This window comes from Anarhichas minor, unplaced genomic scaffold (genome assembly GCF_050575085.1).
Source record: "Anarhichas minor isolate MPS153535 unplaced genomic scaffold, ASM5057508v1 ptg000027l, whole genome shotgun sequence".
Classification (NCBI taxonomy): Eukaryota; Metazoa; Chordata; class Actinopteri; order Perciformes; family Anarhichadidae; genus Anarhichas; species Anarhichas minor.
In genome coordinates, this window is record NW_027466473.1 from 9660843 (window position 1) to 9682329 (window position 21487).

Consider the following 21487-nt stretch of genomic DNA (forward strand, 5'->3'; position numbering starts at 1 on the left):
GTTATAAAATGTCTTTATGGGCTCATGCCAAACCTGCTCAGCTCCAAATCTCAAGTACACACACAGTATGTAATGGTCTGTACCAAACAAACTGAATGGATACTGCAGGTCACTTGATGTCCTTGGTCGACATACATCCACTTTTGTTTTGATCTTTAAAAACAGCTTAAGATGATTTTTGGACTTTATTTACTATGATCAGCTGGTAATCAGATGACTGATGATTGGCTGGCTTAGAAAAATATGGTGCGTTTGTGCTTTTTATAGCTCTGGAGCTCCATTCGATTCAACTGATTATTTATTACTAGACAAACTGAAATGTGAGCGTTTCGTGATGACCGCGACTCTCTGGCTTGAAAGTAATTTGACCAATTGGAAACAGACCTTTTTTTTTTGATGGATCCTTTTCAAGCGTAACATTCAGTCGACGGCAGCAGACATGAATCTGTGGGCGGGCATTTCATTTAATGAGCACAATCCTCCCTATCTGCTGCATACATAGCAAATGCGGGTCTGGATGTCCAACAATCTGGAAACAACGGTGAAGTCAGAACAGTTCAACGCAGTCAACCAATAACAAAGCCGAGGAAATGAGACGCAGACATTTTCTGTCAACAAGCTCTATTTTGATGGGTTTTTCATGCACTCTGGTACCTTCTTGGAATACCTTGTATTAATCATTTAAATGTATTTTAAATCTGTAGCCTACCACAAAAACATTTCTTTACTTTCCAGATTGAATATGATGTAAAAGAATATATGTGCGCTTTGCCATTTCTCCACAACTGTTGTGTCGCCAGACCCACACACACAGTTAGCTCAGAGACCTGCATTTATTTTGACAGGCTGTGGACTAATCTCAAATTCAAACATAGAATTGTCGAGTTTCACATCGACTTACATACACTGATGCCTGTAACCATAGTAACTAACTCCTGCGTGCAGGCAGGAGGAGAGAGGAGAGACGTTGCTGCTCGAGTTTACTCTGAGCAGCAAGTCGCTCTAGAAAGGTCTGAAAAGAAGCCGAGTACAGCGAGAGTTTGTGTCTCACAATAAAAACATATTCCATACGCACTAATATTGCAAGATAGTTGAATACAATGGATGAAGCACACCCAGTAACAACAACAATGACATTAATAAATCACAATAACAACAAAATATAGATGATAAAAACTAAATGCAGATTTATCCTGGGGGACCCGCCCATAACGCCGGAGATGGTCAAATCTACTAGTTGGATATCTCATGGAAGCTGTCCATTTGCCACTATTGAGGAAGCAGGAAGTGAACAGAGACTGGCAGTCAGTTGTGGAACAAGTATTACGAGTGAATTCATGAAATTCCCTTTTGGGTACAATGATTGACTGTAAATCATCATGGTCAAAGCACAGGGAAAAGATTGTGAGTAAGATGGGACATGTGTTTCAACGTTAAGGATAAAGGCAGACAAGTGGTCATGTCATTAGTCTTCAGTTTGGTCGAGAGCCTCCAACGCTCACGTTACGATACTACAAATAGCTGAAAACAAAGCAGCCCTCGGTGCTCTCAGTTATTCTTATGGAACACAACATGGTGACCTGCATTAAAGCTCGTCTTGGCTCAGAGTAACAGACGGATTGGAAGTCGCACTACTTACTTAGAATAGATTTTTTTCTGATGCTTAGATGTGGAAAATATGATACAAACAATTGATGTACATCATCATACTAGGCAAGCTAAATTTATATTGCCAAAACTGCAAACAAGTGCATTGAAAAATACTGTAATACATCGAAGGCATAGTTTCTTGTTTCTGTGCATGTAATTCAACGAGCAAATATGAATTTAAATATCTCAATACAGCATCTCCTTGCTCACTCTCCAATTTCCTATAAATGTAATTTCCTATAAATATAAAGCCAAGTTGTAATGTATTTTATTGGTGTAGTAATAGTTGAGCCCGGTTCATTTATAACCGTCTTTTGGTGACATACGAGGTACTTGTTTTACAGTGAAATGTTATATTGAGCTGTTTTATGGTGTGTTGCAAAGTCCTAATCTGGTCAATCTGACATTTCATGCACTTTAATAGTAAACAACAGATACAATTCTAAGCATTAAAATACGAAAAGTTTAATTTCCTCATGCATGTTGCGTCTAGCCTTCCGCACTGCAAGACTTCTTGGTTGTAAAGCATTTTATATATTAGAACAGTGACATTTATATTGCATTACAGGTGCCAACTCTGCAGTCACTGGTTGTACTTTATGTCCCATAGTCCAGCATGGCACGGGAGCACCTGTGTGGCAGTCAAAACACAGAAAAATAATCAAAAAAGGTTCTTTATTCTCATTCCCGTCTAACAGTTTCTAAATATTATCATAGCCATTTTTGTAAATACCTCAGTCTTTCTCCTGTCTTGAAATTTGTTTTCCTAAATCCAGATAATATAAAAAAAAAAAAAAAACTCCACAGCAGACGATACAAACTGCCTATCTACAAACGTTACACACAGTCAGTCATAATTGACTTTAAGTCCAGGCGATGGTGGTCAGTAGTGTGCTACGTCTCGAAAGATTTTCTTGCACATTTTTTGGAAGACTGTGAAAAAAATAAAAGTAGAGAGAAACAGCTTGTTCATTGTTATGTAAACAGTACAGTATGGTATGTACCATGTATGTTCTACATTTTGATAGGCTGCACGTTTACCAGTATTGGCTAAAATAATACAAATACGACTGATATTAGAGATCTTGCCTGGGGGGGGAGACACAGATTCTGAGACTTTAAAAAATGATTTGAACCTAATTTATACTCTTGCAAATCATTCCTAAACACACTGCTCTTTAGGCTTTAACATATTTTAGATGAAGGGGTTCATTCAACATTGATACTGAGATCACTGTGACATTTAGGGAGTTTTCTCCAGAACTTCAGTTACAATCTGACGTTCCTTGTACCCAGCATAGTGGCTAATGGAGGAACCGCATCTTAACGACAGACCATGAATCAACATTGCAGCTCAAAGAAGTCAAAGAGTAAATCATCATGATATCCACAGGGAGTCACGCATTTTTTTTCATATATTTTTTTATCTTAAAAGTAAACTTGATTTGAAGTTCCCACCAACCGTAATGCATCAGCGTAAAAAAGATCACTAGCTAAAGAGCCTAAATATCCTGATTCAATAGAAGTGAATGGACTTCTATTTGTGGTGTTCAATATACCACAAACAAAGGAAATTACACTCACACAGAACTCATGGAGACATGGAGAAACTGGTCTTTCCAGATAACCAGATACTGCATGCTCTGACCTGTGTTGTTGCATTTGAGCCTATTTACTCTCCAGCAGCTCAGAGTTGTTGCATAAAGCTGCTGTACAAGACCAGGCCATGTTCTGCAGGATTCAAATTCATTTGAAATGATTTATTTTAATCCTATACTGTAAATGTCCCTGCGAATTCTCACACCTACAGTATTGTCTGCATCTACAGGTGTCTACTCTGAATAAAGCAACCAATTTAAAGTTTAGACTCTTTGAAATGAGTTTAAGGCGAGTCACACAGTTGCTTTTCCTATTTGTCCCTCGGGCTCTTCATGGAACTACAGACATCAGGGAGGTTTTAGAATGATCACACTGAAGGAAACGTCATGTATTCTAATATATTGCATCGATTCATATCCTGCTTGCTGGTGTTTTTAGGTCACATCTGTTTCACATTGTCAGTGAAAGCGCTACAGTCTTATGCAACAAACTTTTCCACTCCTGAGTGTGTAGAGTCTTTATTTAAATACAGTACCTGTCAAAAATACAAATGTAGAAGTACAGTCCAAATCGCTAATATAGTCTCCAACTAAAGCAAAGTGGAATTTTTTTTTAGACTCCGAGATTCTTTTACAAAGTTTTGAATTACTTTTTAATAAGTCATTTGATTTTTTTTTTTGTTAGACTTAGTGGAAGAAATGTGGAGAGGGATATGAACTAATGAAGTCTTAACACCTAAACATATCAAAAAAGGTCTGTGTTGTACCAAAGTCAAATATGACATTCATTCCTCCTGAAAATGAAATAGGAGAAGTTCTGCTGATTTGTAATTTACGCACAAAGTTTAATTAAAAAAATGAACTTGAACTGCAGGGAAGTCTTGTGTGAGCAGGTCTAGCACAGTTCACCTTCATCAGGGTAATGAAATCACACTGTTGGTTGTTAGATATACACGTGCAAGATGTGAAAGCAAGCACGGAGAGGCATCATTGATATCTGATACTGAGAGCTGGATCAGGTACAATGGGCTGATCTGGTATCAGATACCATTATTTGAATTAATAACAATTTAATATATTTATATCTATGCATATATTTGTTTTACGTTTTGTTTTACAAAAGTGAAGAAAGCAATGTGCAAGTCGAGCCTGATGCTGCCTTACACATAAAAGACTTCCACACAGTGAGGCATACAGCATATTGATTAAACACTGATATCTGATCAGAAATATATCGACCCGAAGCGCCGTTAGCGCTATCAGGACTGAAGGGCTGTATCTATTTAGGAAACCGAACAAACAATCTGTTTTGAACGTTGCATTATGTGAGGTTTTTGAACAACGGAGAAGTTAATTACTGTAAAATGAATACAGTGGGATGTATCAGGAAAATAATTGTTTAATCCAATCATCCACTTGGTGTTTAATCCTCCCGCACAGGTCAACACGGGTCTAACTGACAGCCTCTTTACAAATGTGATGCATTCAAAATTGAGTGATGCTCTTTTGCATATTCATCTTACCAGGTTACTTCAAAAACACAAAAGCGAATTTCAAGATTGTGCTAAAAAAAAAAATGTTTATTTTGTAGGCCTATTAAAAATGAGTGGACGCTAATGTAAAGTATCCCTTTAAGCAAGTGTTTACCATGTTCACCATCTCAGTTAAAAGTGTTAGCATGGTATCTATTGCTACTTAAAGTACAGTTGACCCTTTGCTAAGCCCCGCCCCCAGAGCTACCATGGAGCCCACACTGTCACTAACCTGCATCACCTGTATGAATCTATGTTTTGGGGAAACAGAAGAAGCGATTTCAGAGTGAAGCAGACAGAAGGGTCTTCAATATGTGTTGTAAGGACATGTCCAGGATGTCAAACTGATTCAGCAGCAACAGATTAAGATTTGATCATTTGTACAGCAGTAAATAGACAAAAACATGCAAACCTGTATGGTCCTTTAAGTCATTAGGTCCCACTGTTATCCCACTTTGGTGCAGTAAAGCAACTGAGCAAATACCAAAAGTATGGCAAATGTCTAATGTGGGCCTATTTTTTTTAAAGAAAAGGATTTGGGGTTTCTTTCACCTGCTGTAAGAGGAAAAATACATTTTAATGTTCACTATTTGAGCATTTAAAAAAGGGTGAAAAGTTCTCGTTCTGGCTTAGTGAATGCACAGTATGTTACAAAATAGGAGTTTGAATCTATGATCAAGCCTTAAAGGTTTGTTTTGACAGCAGCTTAAGCTAAAAAAAAAAAATCTTTCTAACAGGAAACTTCATTCCAACTTTTCTCCATTTGACAGATATGGAAAACATCTTTGCCTTTGCCAAACTTTGCTCAGGGTGTCTCATGACCTCAAATACAACCTCTGGCACTCACAATGCAAAAGTCAATAATACAGTATTTAATACGCAAATGTCTGTTTTAATCAAATGGACCAGCTGAACAAATACTCTTCCGCATGAGAAGGTCCAACAGGTGCAGTCCTAAATCTAATACGGTAGCATTTGTGTAAGTCCTCTTACCATAGCAGCACCTCTCTGTGTTGTCTTTCAGACAAACCCAAAGTCATCCACTCAAAAAAATAAAATGATCTTCCTCAATTAAGTATCATTGCATGAGCTAAAGATAATAATGATATTCAGCCAGTCACTGAAAAACTAATTATGTGAGCTCAATGATGTTTTTATTTGAATTACTTTTTTAATAGCAGGCAGGGAACAAGTAATCCTCCTTCAACCATGTTTCTACCTCAATTAACAATTTCCTCCAAAAGGATGCTTGTCTCCTCCAGGCACGAGTCAGAGTGACATTAAGAGTGCAACATCCACGATTAATGGGGTCACACTGAACCACCGAGCAGGAAAGGCAGGGCTTAGGTAGTTTTCTTTCCTGCAACAACAACTTTTATGGCAAATTATTTGTGTTTGATTGAGCCATTGCTGAAATAACGCATCTCACCAGCACATTCAGCACATTTCACAGGTGCACGAGTTCCTCCTTTGCCAACAAATCCCATGAAATGACCAAAAACAACAAGATCCTACGATGATTAGTCTGCATACCCAGAGCCTGATAGATTGTGTTCCTCTGGGCCATAGGCCTCTATTGTTGTCCAAAGACTGTTACACAAGGTGCTTTGTTTGTGCACACATGGCATAATGTTTCACTTTCATAAACATTGTGAGATTTATTTAGTTTCGAAATAATCAACAAAAATGAGTTCTCATTGAGGAGAATTCAGGTGAACGTCCCATCAAATCGTAACAATAACTTAAAAACAGCTAAAGTGTTGTTCAAGCAATAAAATACAACACATCTTCTTTGTTTCCACATTTTGGCTTCTCATGAACACGCAAAGTCAGACGCACGATCTCCCAACTCCTGAAACGGGACAATCCGGGGAGCAGGAGAATGCACCATTGTCTGTCTCCTTAAAAATTACACTGATAGTGTTTGAAACTTCAAATTAGGACCCATGGCAAACACTTCATTTATCTATTCGATTTTAATCAATTAAAACTGTATAGGCTGCGATTGGGTGCTTTTGACTTGGGTGCCCTAAAACCCCAATATATTGGTATTTCAAATAGTTTATAAAAAAAGCACTAATGAACACAGAAAACAATGAAATGAAGACATTCAGAACAAATTGATTGGCAAAGTCGTGAAAAGCTGGAATGATATAGGTATACCTCTGGGGTCAGCGGGGACCCGTCGGTCTGAGTTAAATAAATAATTTGCTATACATTATGTCAAGTGTTTCTAATTTTTTATTACACCAAATAGGCGTTTCGGTGCATGCGTTCAGGGATGCATGAAGTTAGGGGTGTGAGAAAAAAATCAATATGAAGCGATAAAGGTTGGGCTTGGACGACCGGCAAGAACTTCCATCTACTTTCATCCCTGCTCGGGAGTGTGTAGTGTAAAGTCTCCCAGCATGCACTGGGGCAACAGGTTTGTGGACATTGGTCAGTTTGTATCTGCATGTTAGGCGTCTATTAGCCGGTTAGTTATGTTATTTTCCACATTTACTCATCAGCAGGAAGTTTCAGTTTATTTTATCTAAGTAGCAATACTGTAACTATAAAGAAACCTTACTCTACGAAAACTGAAATGACTGGTGTAAAAATGTACAGGGATGTGGGGGGTATGATGATGATGATGATGATGATGATGATGATGATGATGACGTATACACATCACACCAGAGACCCCTTATGTCCAAACTGTCAATATTTTCTACACACCGACATTTGCAGCTTGTTTATACAACTGCTTATCAATTACACAGATGCATTCCCCTGTGTCCTCAATACATAATGCGGGGGCAACGAGCATCATTAAGACACATACATTACATAACCCGACACTCTTTGTAAAACATCACAAAAGCAGATAACACATAAACAGCCGCTAACGTTAGAGCCCATACACACACACACACACACACACACACACTGAAACAAGAGGGGAGACTGCACAATTACACACCTCCTCCTCTATACAGTGTGTCTGTTGTTGTCGGCTACTCACCTGACGTCAGTCTGCGAGTCTCGTGCACCGAGAGGTCCTCCACTATCTGCTGTGCCTCTCTGTCTGCTCATTATCCACGGACGATACGACCAGTCTCAAGTCTCAGTCTCTGTGTGTGCAGTTTAGCATTTAGCACGTTAGCCATAACCCCCTGCATGCACCTGTTCAGGTAACAACGTAGGTGCGTTTGTTTTGGTGCTTTCAATCACAGGCTGATATAAACTAGCTTTTTAAAATATATGCAAGGTACAACAAATAATCTTTAACATAGCACATGGCGACGTCCTCCTTCATTTGATTTCATTGCTGTGAACTTTTGTGTCGTTCACTGACTGCTAGCCCCGTGCCCTTCTTATATACTGTACAGTCCGTGGCCCTGAAAACGCACTGAACATTTGTATCTATTGTGTTTTCCGGGACGTGCGCAGAGCGATATGGAGCGCTCAGCTCCGCCCTCCTGCGGCCGCAGACACACCTGCAGCTTCTTCTCTGCTGCAGCACCCGATTCATCTCATTCCTTTAGTTCCATTCAAACAGTTTGTCACGACTTTTTCAAGTAAAATGACTGCGTTTTATTAATACTTAGACACCCCAAAACATATTGTTGCAGCGGTGACACAGAATCTGTAGAAGTATGTGTACATTTATTGCGGTTTTTCGTCGCTTGCCAGGTAGATATTACAGAAGCCCATCTTGCATCTACAAATATATACAGTTTGCTTATGTGTTCATACTTTGTCACTTTTACATTTTCAACAAGTTTTTTTTATACTTCTATCATTGGGTCAAATAACGCAGCTTGGTCGGTGGCACTAAGCTTAAAAATAGTGAGCAAGTGAGAGGAATGTTGGGATCAAATGGGTGTCATTTGTTAGAGAGTGGATTTCTCATGATTATTGATTGCTAATGTTGATTAAAATGGATTTGACTCCATTCGGGATTCATCACCACCTCCACTTCAGATCCTTTGAGACTGCAGAGCACACCAGACCGGGTTAGGTTTATTTTCCTGTTAACTGAGCACAAACCAGCATTTTTGCAACACAAACTAATTGAATTATGCAATGTGTTGGGAACGTGCTCTGTCGTTCAGCGTAGAGACTGCCTGAATGGCTGAGCCCCGGGCCACACGTGCGCAGGTATCACCTTTACCTTTACTACAGTCCCAGTCTGCACTGATCAGAGGGACCCTCACCAAGCGCTTGCATTTATCTGCCAACATGATCAGGTAATGTTGTTGAATGGAGGTTGGTTTCATTGTGTGCTACATGTTTATAGTGAGTTTCATTCCTCTGGTTTGAAAAAATGGATTGAATTATAAAACAGACGTGTCTTTTACACTAGTGTAAACATAATTAATATTTTCAGCATGTTTTGATTTGGAGGTTTGGATTTAATTGTGATGGCGAAAACTTTCATTTTTAATTCATTCTCAAAGAACACAATATTTAAATATTATAAAGTCTATAATTCCCGGGTCTTTATTATTGCTCAATGCTGGATGGTGCATTTTCACCAAAGCCACCTTAAAAAAAGAAAAACAAAACCTCGTGTCTGATCATATATTTATACAGAGGCAGAGAAGAAGAAGTACTTATTTTTAGCATTCACTGTCTGCCAACCTCCTAGTGCTGACAATCCACAACTCTCCTATAGATTATAGGGGTGAGTTAATAGAGAATCTCAAATCACAGCACCTTTTTTTCTGATGCTTCTTGGATAAGTCTTCCACTGTGTTTTGGTCTTAAATCCGTAATGAACACCTTAGACACACACGGAAGAAATGCAATGGCTGTTGAATGCTAAAAAAACAGAAAAGTAGGTACACCACTCACTAGGTAAGTATGTGTAGTGTGGCAACCCGGGGGACGTGGAGGCAAGATTCAGAGATAAAACAGGTGACTCAGAGACAGTAGCCATGTAACAAAAAGTGTCCTTTAATAAACAGGGTAGTGTAAAGCGGGATAGGGTCAAACTCAACAAAAGCTTCCTCCCGGTCGGGGTCTTTGGCCTTCGGTCTACACCCAGTGTGAGATGATTCCTCCGTCCTGTTTGGGCAGAGCAGAGGAGAGAGGTGAGTCCGCTTAATTACCTCCGGTCTGCTGAAGCTCCTCTCCAAAGGTTCAGGAGATCCTCGTATTCTTCTGCCCAGTCTGTCCGCCGCTCCTGCTTCACAGCCCTGGGAATATATGCTCATTGTAATTAGCTCATGGGCTGCAGGTGTGACCACTGCCACGTGCCTAGTGGCTGCAGCACCTGCACCGGATATACTCCCTCTATCACCTCCCCCAACCTGAGCTTGGGCATCCGCCTCCTGTGCTGTGTCGGCTCGGCTTTTCCCCCTGGTTTGCCACACACCACCTCCACCAGCTCCAGGTGGGGGCTAGGAGCGTCGACCAACCAGTATTCCTCTCTCCTGGACAGGGCATCCGCATTTCCATGGGCTTTTACAGGCCTGTGCTCAACAGAAAAATTAAAGTTTTGCAATTCCAAGAACCACCGTGTAACTCGTGCATTAGTGTCCTTGGCTGTTGACATCCATCTTAATGGTGCATGATCTGTTACCAGAGTGAATTTTCTGCCCAGGAGGTAATATCGTAGCTTGGTTAGCGCCCATTTAATTGCCAGACATTCCTTCTCTACAGTTGAATAGTTCCTTTTCGTGTTTTAGTAACTTACGGCTAATATAGGTCACTGGGTGTTCTTCCCCTCCCCTAACCTGGGACAGCACCGCTCCAACCCCTGATCCCGAAGCATCTGCATGGACGACGAACGTCCTCAAAGTTTGGTGTACTTAAGACCGGCTCGGTGCATAAGGCCTTCTGAAGGGTTGCAAACGCTTCCTCTGCTTCGGCGCTCCAGAGTACATGGTGTGGGTGGCTGTTTTTTGTCATCTCGTGTAAGGGGGCTGCAATGGTAGCAAAGTGAGGGATAAAACACTGATAATAGCCCACCAGTCCCAGGAACGTTTTTACTTGCCGTTTCGTTTCTGGCTTAGGCCAGATGGTGATGGCTTCCACTTTCCGGAGTTGGGGTCTTACACTGCCTCTCCCAATAGTGTAGCCGAGGTACTCTGCCTCTTCTAGACCAAGGTGACACTTTTTGGGATTGGCAGTCAGGCCAGCTTTCCGTAGACTTCCTAAGACAGCTCTCAGATGGCTTATATGGGAGGTCCAGTCAGGACTGTGGATGATTACATCATCTATGTAGGCCGCTGCATACTCGCGATGAGGTCGGAGCACCTGGTCCATCATCCTTTGGAATGTGGCTGGCGCTCCTTGGACTCCGAAGGGCAGGACTTTATAGTGATATAGGCCCTCCGGGGTAGCAAATGCCGTCTTTTCCTTGGCTCCTTCTGTGAGGGGAACCTGCCAGTAACCCTCGGTGAGGTCAAGAGTGGACACAAACCGGGCTGGGCCTAATCGCTCGATTAGCTCATCAACTCTCGGCATGGGGTAGGCATCAAATTTTGAGGTTTCATTCAATTTCCTAAAGTCATTGCAGAATCTATCAATGCCATCCGATTTGGGAGTCAGAACAATTGGGCTGGACCAGGCACTATGTGACTCCTCAATAACCCCCATTTCCAACATCTTTCTCACCTCTTCCTTGATGGTCTTCCTTTTTGCTTCTGGGATGCGATAGGGACGGAGCCTCACCTTCTTTCCTGGCTCGGTGATTATGTCACGTTGGATCACATCGGTGCGTCCAGGTAGGTCAGAAAACACATCCTTGAACTGACTGGTCTGACACGTCTTGCCGGTGAGCCGGGCCCAACTGGGGGCTTAGAGGTACCTGTGAAGGGACAGGGTCTGGGATTTCAACGGTTAATGTTGCCATCGGAACACCGTCAGGGGCGTGCCATTTCTTTAAAAGATTGATGTGATAGATTTGACAGGCCTTCCTTTTCCCAGGTTGTCTCACCTTATAGTTAACTTCGCTCACCCTCTCAATCACTTCATAGGGCCCATGCCACTTGGCCAGGAACTTACATTCAGCCGTGGGAACCAGGACCAGGACAAACTCACCGGGCCGGAACTCCCGCACTTGAGCTTTCCAGTTGTAGATTCTGGCTTGAGCGTGTTGTGCTTGCTGCATATGCTCCCGCACTAGGGGCCATATTTTACCCATCCTCCCTTGCATCTGGTCCACGTACTCTATTACTGAGCGGTGGGGTGATGGCTGTTGCTCCCAGGCTTCTTTAGCGATGTTTACATGGGACAATGCCTGGCCAAAGCAGGACTCAGTCCTTATTCACATATTGGGGTGAAGACAGCAGGACTGAACATTCCTTTCAGGATTATAGATAAATATGAACCCTGCTATTATAGAGATGTTCTGCTCGTTCACAGATTCCTTTCGTCTCAGCTGTATTACATGTGGCACCAAGTGAATGACCCAAATCTGGAATGCAGCAACAAATTCATATTCACAAGTGGTGACACTAATATTAGGTCCAAAAAGGTTTCCTAAAATACATTAATATTGAGAACAAATAACTCTGAATGACAGACGCTGCTCTTCTTCAGTTGTATCAAAGATTGCTGCTCCACAAGGGCAATTCACACTCCTAAAACGTTTTGCAGCAGAATCTTTTGTTTAAAATGTTCTTATCCAGTCGTAAATCTGTGATTTACCCCCCCCCCCCCCCCCCCCCCCCAGATTGTGTTTCCTCTGATTAGAGACTAAGTCATATGCAGGTAAAATGTGAGATTGAGAAGTCAATACTTTACTATGTGTTTCTCATTTAGTGGCAAATTTCACCAAATACGATTGCTAAATAATTTAGTCTAAAACCTCACTAAGACCAGGATTAGTCAAAATATCAAATATCCAACTGAAACCCTAATTTGTGCCGCAAAGAAACCTGAATCCTAAATCAGAAGGAAAAGATGTGACGAGAGGAAACTTTGAATTCTGAGAGACACCCTTTCATTTCCCTCATTTAACATATTCTGTTTATTACAAATGCATATCAGATTTCAGTAGATTTTGAAAATGGGAAAAGTGGTAATTCACACATTTGTATGAAAGCAAAGAATCTTTCAAACCTAAAAAGAAATATTTTTTTTCTAAATGTCTTTCACCTCATTGTGAAGTTTAATGAATTTCTTGATCCTGCAAATATATCTTTATTTGAAATAAGTGTAATTTTGTATTCAACCGAGGTTATCTGTTTGTTCTTTAAAGGTAATAGCTCTGATATCACCGACTGGATTCTGAGAACATTCGGGAGAATGATGCATCCCTGCATTGTGCTTCAGCGTTTTCACTGAAAACATTAGACGCCACTTTTCGAAATCAGGGATTCTGCTGAATGATGATATCTCCCCAATTCAGTCCGACACTTTAAACGTACCAGCGTGGCGCTTCAACCAGAGGTCAGATCCCAATTATCCACGTGTTAACGCTTACGACTAGATATCTATCAGGAGGATGTACACTGTCATTTTATTTCAATTTGAACGCTAATTTCGTTTGCTTACTGTTGTTTGAATGATTCTTTGAGCAATTTTTATAATGGGATGCAGTTTTTTTGATTTGTTCATTCCTAGTTTTATTTCGTGTGTCTGTTTTCTGTGTTTAGGTAATCAGCATTGGTTGGAAGCATTGTAATGTGCATGTTTTTTTTGAGTTGACCAAATTAAACCTTGAACCTTAACCGTTGACTGACCATGTCATTCACAGGCTCGCTTTAGCCTTCATCTCATGGCGTTCAGCTCTAAATGCATAAATGTTTACATTGAATCTTCTCAATAATTAAACCTGAATTTCAGAGCATTCAATCTTCTTATTTGTGAGTCATTTATCGGATATTATAAAAGAATTTGGACCTGGCTTGTATGTATGGTGAAGCATCTATGTGTTAAAGTTATGTGTAATCTCCGTCTCATGCACGTGCATAAATAGCGTTTTTGCTCCGGGTTTGTTGGCCTTAACACAATACATTTGCACCCGTCATGTTGTTCTTCAGGAAGCAGTTACAAACTTTATGTAAAATCTTTTTCTTTCCCCTAATTGATCCCATATGTCGGCCTCTGGACAGTATTTGCTTTTACTGCAACCAAGCAACATCCTGTGACTGTGAACCTCAAGTTACTCGTGTTGAGCACAGCAGTCAGAATCAGAAAACTACATGTCAAAAATGCTCTGCACCACTTATCAGGAGGACTTATGTCGCATTTAAAAAGAAATACTAACTTTGACTGGTTTTTTTTCAATGAGAAATGAATCACAAAAAAAGTTTATTCAATCGTGAGCACTGAGTCAAAACTGAAAGTGCTGAACAATCATTGGACGCTAGCAGGCCATATTAATTAGATAAAATAAAATGAGATTATCCTTTATTAGTCCCACAGTGGGGACATTTACAGTGTTACAGAAGCAAAGGGGATAGTGCAAAGGCAAGATGCATCAGTAAAGGGATGATGAATAACTAAACTGTAAAACTAACAAAAAGTAAAATAAGATATAATCTAACTACATGAGATCACATTATTTCACATAATATGAAATGTAGATATTCAGCTCAATAAGTCAGCTCAATAGCGCCCCCTACAACATTTCGACAAAGCAGCCCTCGTAGTACGTTTGACCTACAGTGGTATACATTTATATTGATATTGCATATAGATGAATAAATGAGTAATTTACCAGGTAATATCAAAATTACAAATAAAAATAACAAGAAATGTGATGTATACATTATGGTTCAGAAGGATCTATACCTGTAGATATCTTTATCTCTTTAAGATATCTCCAACAAACTAAAAATGCAACACAAGGAAGTACATTCCACTCACACCAACAGTTGACATTGTTGTTGTCATTATAGACAAGCAGTTGTGTACTCAGAGTTATAGACAGAAGAAGATATTTGATGTGGTGCGGTTGCATTGATCTAAGTCGTGTTGTTGACGTGAGCTTCTCTTTCCAGTTAAGAATAAACATCTCGACAAACTGCATATGTTTATTTGTGTATTGTGTTCGATATCCGGCTCTTTAATGTGAAGCTGGCCTCGTGTTAGAAGCAAATCAAAGAATAGAGCTCTACCACCACTTACTGGTAGAATTACAGCAACAGATGAGAGACAGGAAATAATGAAGAAATATAGAAAAGCTAGGAATGGAGTGACGGTTTGAAACAAAATACTCTATATGTTTAGTTTTTTTTTAAACAATTTCACACTGCTGTCACAATTGACCAAATATACCTAAATGACTCCACTATATACTATATGTGAGAGAAATGTGTGCCGTGAATCCACCAGATACACAGATACCTTTGGAGTTTGTGTTAAAACTTGACAGACTGGAACTGTTGGTCTGCCGGAGAACAAAACAAACACTTTTACTGCGATTCCCATTGAGGTCCGGTTGTATTGCAGGTGTGGTTTAGACTTCATCTTGGAAACAGGGGGGCTGTAACACATTTAAACACTGTAGTGTGCAATTTGGCGGCCTCATTGGAGGCCTCATTGCTCTTGTGCAATGAAAACAGCAGAGGACAGATTGCATTTCCAAATAAAGCCTACAGCCTGGGTGTCTAAACAGTTTGATGACGGTGCACCAATTGTTGATGTTGACCTGATCTTACAAAACATTTAAAGGATCCTTTTACACACTCGGTTATTTAAATGGCCTGAAAACATTCTGGTGAAGTCCCGCTCCAGACCAATGTTAATTTAAGAACATTTCCAACCGTCTCGGGAGGCCAGACAAGATTGGTTGCAGTTGTACAGTACAAATTGAAATTTGGACAACCTTCAAAATACTTTATCTGTACATTAATCAGAGCAACATGACACAATGTTTGGCTGCAGAGCTTAACGATGTGAAAATGTTTGTTTCATAAATAGTTGAATTGGAATTAAACAAACTAGCCAGAAAGCAGTTTATCCATGAAACTGTATATGGGTGTGCCTTAAAAACTAGATCTGTAAAATCTGCACGTAACGCTGTGCAGATGAAACCCGACTGCACATTATCCACTTATTTTTGTTTACACCAAGCATGTGTTGGTAGACGGAGGGATGGATGCTTTCATTTCTGCAGCCAGGACAGAGTGCTCATGATTTACACCATGTGGTACCAGCCTACCCGTGCAATGACGCAGAGCAGTAGACATTCACTTACTGTGCACTCCATCACCCTTACCACCATACCATCGAGTATGCCAGAAAAAAAAAAATACATTCAGAATTTCCCAAAGCATAGTATTTCATATGCAGTATGCCAAAAATACCAGGATGTGCTACAGCATCGGGTCACATTTTGCAGTATGCAAGCGAGCCTTCTTTTCTGGCTATTCTCACCCACAATGACTAAGTGCTTTTCAAAAACCTTCGTGACAACAGTTAGTGAGTTAAGGCGTTTAAAATGCCAAACAGGTATACACAATTGTTCACACACACATATGCAGGCAACTCAGCGTGTCCCCACAGGAACAGGAAATGCAAGGTGCACCGATAAGTGCAGTCAGTTGTCTGATAAGCTTCTGTCTGCACCACTTCCAGCAGCTTTAGATCATAAGTAGAACCCTTGAGATATCACACATCAGCCTATGACAATCCTTATACACTGTTATACACATTTTTGCACGCAAAAAGTCCCCAAAAGATTCAGGGGACACATGGGGCACGGTTTATTTATTCTCTACCTCAAGTCACCCGAGTCAGAGTCCAGTTTGCACAGGGGAAACTGAAAAGAGGCACTCCCACATGTTGGCAGGGAAAGGACACGTCCATCGCGGCTGAACAAAACAAATAAGCAAAAGACTAAATGGGAGATATGAGGCAAATACCTGAAATGTTGACGTGTGTGCAGTCTTATGAAAGGCTGGTCATCCCTTTAGGTGTGGCAGAAACCGATCATTTTGTCCAGTACATGGATTTGCTCTTTCACAAGAAATTGTGCGAATACATATACGTCACATTTAGCATGCATTTTAATGTTTGGCAACAGATCATCAGCAAACTCAAGACGTCACATTTAGGTTGTTCTCATGGGGTTTGGAGCAACGCTTCTCAGAACTTTATTTGAACCTTTGTAACCTCCTGGATGCAAATTGTGTCAAAACAATTCTGGAAATAAAAATGATCCGAGGAACCATAACAAATGATGGAATTTCAGAGCAGCCTTACCTCTCCTGAAAATAACATGTGGCATGTTTTGGCTGAGATGTGTAGTGACTGTGCTGCAGGCATAGAAATAAATAGACTGAAAAAAGAGGTTAGGGTGGTTTTTTTTGGTCAATAAATCTATTAGCACCTCTATTTTAGAAAAAAATAAATTCTCACGGCATATATAATATTTCAATTCATTAAAACTATGATATGCATGAGAGTAACTTGCATGTGATTTACAAAATAAATGGCAGTTAAACAGATAATACAATAAACATGGTGCTTTTCAGTGTCCATGGTGCGGTAGAGCACCCTGAGGAGCTGGCTGGTCCGTCTGTGGAGTAACCCGGGATGGGTCACATTTGTAGACAAGTGACACCTCACTTGGGGTATTTGACAAACTGACACTCAGAGATACAGAGTGTCAAACTCAGCTTGTCAAATACACTAAGTGGGGGGCCTGATCTGGCAACGTCAAAGATGGCTCTGTGGAATAAAAGAACAAAGACACTGGTGTCGCTCCAACCAAACATTATCAAAGACACAAAAAAGACATGCACACAATCTCCTTTTCACAGAAACCAGATGCCAATCTGTTACCTGCGAGCTCGCATCTCTTGATGTTGAAGCAGATGAGTCAGAGTGCAACGCTCCTCTTTCTCTCACAAGAGATCACAGTGATGACTCCGCGCACAAGACAATTCATTTGACCATCGAGCCTGAAGCTGCAAAGAGGAAGTCAAAACAAGGAAGAGAACTGCAAAGCTAGCTCTCAGGAAATGTGTGGAAATAAAGTGTCAACATGTCATCGTTGTGAAATGCCGTTGAAGGCTCACGGCTTTGAGAGATAATGGTTTGCTGAGACGTTTTCAACAGTTGCATGTGTCCCAACTATTGTGAAGAACGTGCTTATGGAACTGCATGTATGCAGGCTTAGAACACTAAAAGCCAAGAAAGTAGCAACCACTCTTGGGAGATTTAAATAATGACTATTAGATCAAATGGTCTGTTTTATTATTCTATAATCACACTATTCTTTATAGTATCTCCATTAATGGCAATGTCAGTCCTATTTCGCTCTAATTCTCATCCAAATCATGCTTCGCTGGCTGTCATCTGCTCCTTCCTGCTTCAAAGACGAGCATCAGCATTTAGTCTGCACGGCTGATTGGTGGTCTGTCAGTTCACCTCAATGATTTCAGAATGTCTGGAATCCTTAACTTCCAAGTAACACTCAAAACTGTCAAAAGTTATTACTGTCACTTTTTACATAAACACTAACATTACATGTTTTTTGCAACAACCAGAAGGCGCCGCCTGCACAGAGCTGTGCAACTTCCTCATTTTAATCTGGACTAATGCACCATGATGACTCACTCACTGGACTTCCCCCTGCAGCAACAAGTGTACTGTAATTTGCACTTCCTTACCGCTCAAAGTGACTGAACATTGAATTTTTCTGTATACCAACTGTTCAGGGCGGGTGACAAAGTGGACAATTGTTCTTGTGGATGCTCAGCCACTCTGTATTTTTATATATGTATTGGTTTATTTGATAAGGGACAGTGCACATTAATAAAAACATCGCTGTAAATGCACCAGAGTTAGCCAAGAGGCTATTTTTCATCTGTAGTCTCAAATGCAGCAGCAGCATGCAGAAGGCCACAAGTATACAGAAAAGAAATGGACCGACTAATGAACCCAGAGAGTTTGGAGAAGCCAATAGCGGGTAAAATGCCAAAACTGAAGTTGATATTAGACAGTATGCAGTGTGGGAAGCAACCATGCTACATCATCACATTCAGATATAACATCATGTACTTTAGAAGCTCTTACAAGCAAACTTTACACTGATTCTTGTCCAAATGGAGCAAGTAACATATTGTAATATAGCATAGCATAGCAGTGGCAGATGAAAAGCCCTAAAATTTGTTGTTTAAAGGAATAGTTTGACTTTTTTTTCAAAATATGCTTTTTTAAGTTGTTGCAGAACAGACAATGCGGCAACCAGCACCTTTTAAAGATTTAAGAAAGGCTCTGACAAGCACATTATTATGTTGTTTTGGCATGAGACAGGATTTAAATGTGCAGAGGGCAGTGAAAATGTTTACATTAATAATAATAATAACGATACATTTTATTTGTATAGTGCTTTAAAGGGTACTCAAAGACACTTTACATGGTAAAAACAGAAACAATAGAAGTAATTACAATAAAAACAAAACATATGACATCATAACAGTAAGGAACAACACGAAAAAAGAAAGAAAAAACATACATAACTGACTTTACAGGTAAAAAGCAGATTTAAATAGATGGGTTTTAAGTGCTGTTTTGAAAGTGGCGAGTGACGGAGAGTGTCTGAGGTGCTGGGGGAGGGAGTTCCAGAGGGAGGGGGCAGCAATGGAGAAGGCCCTGTCTCCCCAGGTCCGATGCTTGGACAGAGTGGGGGGGGGGGTAAGGAGGTTGGCATCCGCGGATCTGAGGTTGCAGTTGGGAGCGTGTCGATGCAGGAGTTCAGAAAAGTATGAAGGGGTGAGGTTATGAAGGGCTTTGTATGTGATGAGAAGAATCTTGAACTGGATTATTTGCTGTGTGGGGAGCCAGTGGAGGTTTTGAAGGACTGGGCACATATAGACCGGTTTGGAGTTCCCAGATTGCCCCAGTGCACCATTATGCTATGACCTATACTTGATAGTCATATCACCAGTCATATTGTTCTTATATATATTATTTTAAGACAAATTTAAAACAAATTGGCTTTCGTCCGCCCTTTTAAAGTACCTTTTGTTCCCTCCTTAACTCCACAGAGTTGGCAATTCTGTTGCCGTTTTGTGAGTCACCAGTGCTGTGAAAGGATTAAGAATTCCAGTCATGAGACAAACCCTTTGGTGCTATTTAGAACAAGATATTGGCAATATGAGAATAAGGTATTACAGTGAAGGACTTGAAGGGCTATGGTGTGTTGTTAGAGTTCCCATCTGACAACCTGAAGAAGAATCAAGCGAGAAAAGCTATTTACAGAGATCCCGACTCATTGTATGTGTAACACTGAGCTACATACTGAGTCTTGTTCAGACACTAAGACTCATGGTAGCTTATCTCTTCGTGGCAGTTCAGAGTGTGAACCATTTCAACACCCTTTTCAGGCCACTAATACCACAAATATAGAGGAAGTGGGAGATGAAAAAAACACAACCCTCTCTTCGGTGTTAAGAAAGAGATGGTTGATTTCCATCAAGTAAAGACTTAACTGAATTTCCTCTTGCAAAAATTGCTGAACATTCTCTTGACTACCTGAATGTTTTTGGTGAAATATTTATTTTCATGATTCATTTAATTAATAATGTAAACTATTGAGCTACCACGAGTAGAAATGAGAAGCGCTGTGCACACGGTGAAAACAAAAAAATATTTCTATTACTTTCTATTTCTTTATCATTTAATGTACTCGTGAGAAAATGAGAGCTGCATCCAGATTCATGGGTTTTAAAGCTAAAATCAAACAGAGAGTTGTTTTCATTTGGTTGCCTGTTAGTCACTGGCTTTACTTTATATATTTGAGTTTTGAGCCCAAACCTGTCTCCAAGTAGGATTTCAAAAATGTAACAAATAGCATTGAACTCTTTTTCCAAGCGGAAAATAAATCAGCTGTGGAAGATAATTACGTGCATACTGCTTAGCATTGTCAAAATAATTTGCAGAACAATTTTTGATACGTGGGGTCTGGATGTCCTGTACAGACGTAATTATGTATGTATACATGTATTACATTACATTACAGTCATTTAGCAGACGCCTTTATCCAAAGCGACTTACAATTCAGATTCTATCACATTTTATACAGCGTAGGCACAGCTGCAGGAGCAACTTTGTTGGGGGGGTTAAGTGTCTTGCTCGAGGACACATTGACATGCGACTAGCGGAGCCGGGGTTCGAACCGCCGATTGAAGGACGGCCCTGCTCTCCACTTAGCCACAGTCGCCCGTAAGTATGTATGTATACATGTATACATGTATACATGTACGTATGTCTGTATGTATGTATCTATGTACACATGTATGTATATATACGTATGTATACATCTATGTATGTACGTATGTATACATGTACGTATGTACACATGTATGTACACATGTATGAATGTACGTATGTTTTCTTATCTGATGATTGTGCTAGTTTTTAAACTCTATTCTGAGAACTAAATTGGAGAAAAATTAACCTCAAAGCCCAATTTCTTGACATCTTCATACTATGTACATACTATGAGTGAACTTTCCAATCGTTGCCATGTCCCCCTGATTGAAGACTGAGGGTAAACTGCCATCATGTGGCTCATTGCAGGATTGCAACTATGTGCACGACAGCAGGTGTGATGGGAACTAAAGCCTAGATGGTGGGCCGCAGATGGATCTGATGAGTGTGATCACTGTATTATAGACTTAATGTAAACATTTTAACAGATTAAATGTATGACATGAAATATGGAGTAAAAGGATGCTTATTACACACGACTAATTAAACTGTTTTCCTACTTCAGTTGAAATGGTTCTATGGTTATAATGGTAAGAAAATAGT

The 21487-nt window shown here is 40.2% G+C and overlaps 1 long non-coding RNA gene across 1 annotated transcript; it reads right to left on the minus strand.

Moving 5' to 3' along the window:
* Nucleotides 1-16141: 16141 nt before the first annotated feature.
* On the minus strand, nt 16142-17634 carry LOC142960612 (uncharacterized). Its single transcript, XR_012956342.1, has 2 exons — nt 17510-17634; nt 16142-17395 (listed from the first exon to the last, which is right to left on the minus strand). It is a non-coding gene; the product is annotated as an uncharacterized LOC142960612 (long non-coding RNA).
* Between the last annotated feature and the right edge of the window lie 3853 nt (nt 17635-21487).